Genomic DNA, 6,449 nt, shown 5'->3' with positions numbered 1-6,449 from the left:
TGAGGAACTATTTTAATTTTGGAGGAGAATGGAAGTGTTTTTCAGAACCCATGGAATTACACCAGTTAGGTGGTCACCCAGACTCTGGGTCCTTTGAGACTTCTCATTCTTCTAGAATACATGAAAAATCAGCAGCAATTCATGAAAGGATGTTCCGATTGGAAAAGTTATGTCTTTATCAATGTCATTAATAATATTACTTCCAATGATTTTCTTCTCTTTTTTATCTCCCATTAACTTTTTTCACTTTAAAGAATTTAAATGATCACCACTCTTTCTGCTTGAAACCTCCGAGTTTAGAGAACTACTATCATCGTTACAGTTGGGAAGGATTATAGAGATCATAGGATCAGAGATTTAATACTGAAAAGAACATTAGAGTTCATTTAGTCCAGAGATGTCAAAAACATCTGGCCCAACAGTCTTGAGTGCAGCCTGAATCAGATTAAAATGTAATTTCTGTCTGATTTTAGTGTGTTGATGAATTAATAACAAAATAAATATAAAAATATATGAAAATGATTGTCTCTACCCTACTTCCCCCACATGCATCCCCAATCTAGTCCATGAGTTCTTAACCTAGGAGCTTATGAGCTTTGTTAATATTTCATTGTAATTGGATTCTTGTTTAATCTCTATTTTATTTTGTACATTTAAAAGAATATTCTGAAGAAAGTCTTCACTAAAAAGGTTAAGAACTCCAGAACTAGAACAACCGTCTCATTCTACAGCTGAGAAGATTGAAGCCTGGAGAAATAAAGAGATTTGCTTATAGTCACAAAGATCCTAAGTGGGAGATCTGAACCTAGTTTTTTTTAAAAGCAAATTTTAAAAGGAAGCTATACAGAGAGGCCAGGGCAGAGGAGGAAATTGGGTCCAAAGTGGGGTAGTTGGGGGTGGGGAGCCAGGGAAGAGACCATATCCATCTCCTTCCCAGTTTCACCAAGTCCCTGATGCTGCTCATAACAGAAGGAATGGAAGAGCGGGAGCCCTGCTGAGATTCATTAGCCTTACCAAAATTGCCACCTTGAAAGGCATACTGAGCTTATAAGCACTTGCCGGAGACATCATTGTCTAGCTCCCACCCAAGCATCCTCTGATGAGTCACTATTTGCTCTCCTTTCATTTTAGAAAGATGAAAAGTTTCAAAGAAAATAGTTGTTTTAATTTTTTTAAGGAAAAGAAAAAGGCATTACAATTAGGGGAGGGGGAGGAAGCACAAACATTTGAAAAGGAAAAAGGGGGCTTTGGTGTTCTGTTTTCAGGGTTGAGGCTTAAGGGGAAAACAGTTTTTAAAGAGGCATTTTCTTCAAGGAAAACTCTTCTTGGCCAGAAGCACTCTGAGGAGCTAAAACAACAGTTAATTTGAGTCACAAGCCAGGTAAGTGAATGGCTTCAAAGCTTAGGGTTGTTTGGACAGGGCCATGATTATTTCAAAGGCCTCAAAAACAAATGAAAAGGCTGTTTGTTTCTTTTTTTGCTGTGGTCTCTGCAATAGCAGGCAGGACCTTATTCACCCAACTGCTTGCAGTGAGTGTAAGGGAGAGAGCCCAGTGTCTCAGGGAGATTTTAAGAGACTCTCAGAGGCCAGGCCTGGAGAAATTACACAGGACTAGTCTTATGGCAGGCTTCCCATACCCCCTTTAAAGGACATTTAGTTGGATCCCACTATTCATCCAGGTTATTAAGGCCAGACGCAATTCTCCCTTTAATTCCTTATCCCTTCTGGTTGCCCATAATAAAGCTGGGGGTAGAATGGATAAAGCACTAAATTTAGAGTGAAAAATACCTGAGTTCAACTCCTGCCTCACAGCTGGAACCTAAGTAAATTCTCTATGAACCTCAGTTTGCATATCTGTAAAATGGAGGTATCACTAACATTTACATCATAAGTATCTCGAAATCACATCCATACACAAATGAAAAGTGTTATATACATTTTAGCTCTTATGATCTTTAACAAGAATACTTTAGATGAATGATCTCTTTTGAGCTTCACAAAAGCGTGGAGAGGTAGGTACCACAATGTTTATTGTAATCTTCATTTTAAAGAGGAGGAAGTTAAGACTCAAGGCCTGGAGCAACAGAAGCAAAATGATTTCACCAAGTCAGTCTCATTCACTGTGATGAGGATTCCTTTTCTATTCAGTCTTGCCCATTGGCTTTTTGGCCTCTGATCTAGGGTTCAGACCTCTGGCTCCGGTGTAAGAAGTCTGTCTTCAGTATCTTAGCATCTGCTGAGTATTGGTCTGTTCTCTTGCCAAACCCAGGCCAACCCTCTTCCTTTCCTGTGCTCACCTGCTGATTTCACACCTGCTGTTTGGCAGCCCCTCACAGAAAGTTAAGTTTTGTGAGACCTGGCTTCTCACTGGTGGTTCCTTAACTTGCAGAACCAATGCTCAGGCTTTCCAAGAAGCAGGGCAGTTTGGAAGTATACTTAGAAAGAAGCCATTAATCCTTCTGTACCCATAAGCATCATTTCTTAAAGAAAGAAAAAATATTATTTTGGGACCAATAGGCCTCTGCCTAAAAGTACATTTCTCTTCATCCCCAACCTTAATGATCTCTATTTGAGCTATGGGGCCCAACTACTCTCACAGAACTCTCTGGCTACCCATTTCTTGTTACATGAGCATGCTCCCACTCCCAAACCCCATTCCCAGTTCTAACTCGCAAGCTCCCTTCCCTCTCCAAAATGATTTTCCCCTTCACATGTAGTTTTGGCTAGTTATAACCCTAAAACCTGCCAGAAAGCCAGAAAGCACTGTGCAAGGTGCTGTGAAGAAAATGCTATCTTAGATGTATAAAATGTAGGATGAAAATATATGCACATAAAGAGTTAAATACACAGAACAAAATAGTCAATGACTATAATAATCGAGTATTTGACAAACCTAAAGACCCCAGCTTTTGGGATAAGAATTCACTATTTGACAAAAACTGCTGGGAAAATTGGAAACTAGTATGGCAGAAAGTAGGCATAGACCCACACCTAACATCATATATCAAGATAAGATCAAAATGGGTTCATGATCTAAAAAAAGATAAACAAATTAGAAAAACATAGGATAATTGACCTCTCAGATTTGTGGAGGAGGAAGGAGTTTTTGACCCAAGAAGAACTGGAAATCATTATTGATGACATAATTATAATTTTTATATACAATACAAAAAGATAATTTTGATTATATTAACTTTAAAAAGTTTTTGTTCAAATAAAACTAATGCAGACAAGATTAGAAGGGAAGCAATAAACTGGGAAAATATTTTTACATCCAAAGGATCTGATAAAGGTCTCATTTGTAAACTATATAGAGAATTGACTCAAATTTATAATAATTCAAGCCATACTCCAATTGATAAATGGTCAAAGGATATGAACAGACAATTTTCAGATGAAGAAATTGAAACTATTTGTAGTCATATAAAAAAGTGCTCCAAATCACTATTGATCAGAGAAATGTAAATTAAGACAATTCTAAGAGACCACTACACACCTGTGAGATTGGCTAAGATGACAGGAAAAGATAATGCTGAATGTTGGAAGGGATGTGGGAAGAATTGTGAACAGATCCAACCATTTTGGAGAGGAGTTTGGAACTATGCTCAAAAAGTTATCAAACTGTGCATACCCTTTGATTCAGCAGTGTTACTATAGGGCTTATATCCCAAAGAGTTCTTAAAGGAGGGAAAGGGACCTGTATATGCAAAAATGTTTGTGGCAGCCCTTTTTGTAGTGGCTAGAAACTGGAAACTGGGTGGCTGTTCATCAGTTGGAGAATGGCTGAATAAATTATGGTATATGAATGTTATGGAATATTATTGCTCTGTAAGAAATGACCAGCAGGATGATTTCAGAGAGGCCTGGAGAGACTTATCTGAACTGATGCTAAGTGAAATGACAGAACCCGGAGATCATTATTCATGGCAACAAGACTATATGATGATCAATTCTGAGGGATGTGACTCTTCAACAATGAGATGATTCAAACTAGTTCCAATTGTTCAGTGATGAAGAGAACCAGATACACCCAGAGAGAGAACCCTGGGAACAGAGTGTGGATCACAACACAGCATCCTCACTCTCTTTAATGTTATTTGCTTGCATTTTGTTTTCTTTCTCAGTTTTTCTTTTCCTTCCTTCTTGATATAATTTTTCTTGTGTAAGATAACTGTATAAATAGGTATACATATATTGGATTTAACATGTATTTCAACATATTTAACATGTCAATACATGTTCCAGCTGCAGGGGTGGGGAAAAGGAGGGGAAAATTTGGAACAAAAGGTTTTGCAAGGGTCAATGTTGGAAAAATGACCCATGCACATGCTTTGTAAATAAAAAAAAAAATTAAGAAGAGTTAAATAACAAGACTTATTTAGTAGAGGATTTAGTTTTTACTTAGGGGACTAAAAGAGTTCATAGGACACCTAAAGTCCCTAAGTACTCCCAGAAATAACCAATACTTAGCTAGATCTGATTGTATGAGATCCTCTTGTTCACTGAGGCCAGTGGACAGGGAGTATTTTTTCTGCCAGAACTAAGAGATAAAAAGTAAACAACTAGATCTTTTCTTCATTCTTTATCATCATCAATCATAAATTATATCTGCGCTTTAAGATAAACCTGCTAACATGGCTCATGGATGAGAAATGTTATTCATACTTCTTGAAACATTAAATGAAAACAGTAATAATAATAATATTTTATATAGTACCTATCATGTACAAGGCATAATGCTAAATGTTTTATAAATATCTCATTTGGTCCTCAGAACAACCCTGGGAGATAAATGCTATTGGGAGGCAAAGAAGTTTAAGGTCATGTAGATAACATTAATAATGGGCATGTTTGCCTTTTCTCTTATTAGAAAAATTAAGAAATTGTAACTAAATTCCCAAAACACATTATAGTCTAGTATACTGAATAATTTGACACATTCTTTTCTGTAAGAACTGAATGCTACAATGGAATTAATCCACAGTAGTTGAAACCTTAAACTCCAAGTCATCAATTAGAAAGGACACGAACACAACATCTGATTTCCAAGAGACAATGAAAATTATTCTGAGTTATATTAAGAACAAAGATCATGTTTGGATGAACTCAGCAACCGAGTTAGCATGGAGCATTAGCATTAGTATTGCAGCAACTGAAGTTAGATGGAATCAATCAACATTAAAATTTCTCATTGTCTTCAGAATTATAATGGTGAAGGGGTACATATTATAAATAAAACCTAAACCAAACAATGGGCATTAAATACATCTGATGGTCTATTTAAATGACATTCTACATCAGTAATACCAAGAGTGACCCAGCCATATGTCATCGCCTCTTTCATGGGTTTAATTTGGATTATATAATATATATATATATATATATATATATATAAGCTTTTCAAAGAGACTTTGAAAAAATCATAAGTTTCATCCCCCCATATCAAGCACTCTTTCCTCACCTATAAAGTGAGAATAATATGTGTACTACCTACCTAATAATACTGCTGTAAGGAAAGCCCTTCATGAATATCTCTACTGAAAAAATTACATTTGTTAGCTGACAACTGAGAAGAACCCAAGAACCTCCAAAAACATCCCATTACTACTAAAGATCTCCTACATAAACAGATTTATTTCCATGGGCCTGCCAGTATTATAATTTACATGGATCTTCATCAAATCATTCCACAATAACTAGACTAGGAATTGATGATATTAAGGTAGAAATGAAAGAATCCTTGTTCTTGGGAAGTTTAGCTCCTATTAATAGAAACATATAAATAGTAAAAATAAATAAAATATAAATAATAAATATATCCATATATGGATTTGCTATATATATATACTATGCAATCAATTTTTTTTTTTTTTTGAGGAGAAGTCTCTAGCAACTTCAGGGATAAGAATGACAGAACAAAGACAAAGATCTGGAAGGGAATCTGGTCTCTTCATTTTACAGATAAGCATTTGAAAAGAACTTGGAAGAATATTGAAAATTCTATGAAGGGGAGTCAAAGAAGGAGAATGTTCCCTCAATTCATTTGTTAGTGTTGATTTTCTATCCAGGTATTTATTGAAATGAAACTATGTAAAAGGTTAAAAGCCCCAGATTTAGAGGGAGGGATGCTGGAAGGTGTTATGAACTAAATTTGTGGACTCTTAGAGTAGCCAAGAGTAGCCTCTACTAAATAAGCCTTGTTATTTAACTCTTTTTAAATTTTTTTTTATTTACAAAGCATGTGAATGGGTCATTTTTCCAACATGGACCTTTGAAAAACCTTTTGTTCCAAAGTTTTCCCTCCTCCCACTCCCAGCCCAGCTGAAAATCCTGACTCTTCATTCAGCACCAGCTCTTTGGACCTTTGGTCCCCATCCATAATGAGAGAAGGTTGAAAGAGGTTCCATGATCTTATGTATCAATAGGGATTTTCCTTTTCTTGAAAAAA

Source organism: Sarcophilus harrisii, chromosome 5 (genome assembly GCF_902635505.1).
Source record: "Sarcophilus harrisii chromosome 5, mSarHar1.11, whole genome shotgun sequence".
Classification (NCBI taxonomy): domain Eukaryota; kingdom Metazoa; phylum Chordata; class Mammalia; order Dasyuromorphia; family Dasyuridae; genus Sarcophilus; species Sarcophilus harrisii.
The sequence above is the reverse complement of the archived record's forward strand: the minus strand, read 5'-3'. Positions refer to the sequence as shown.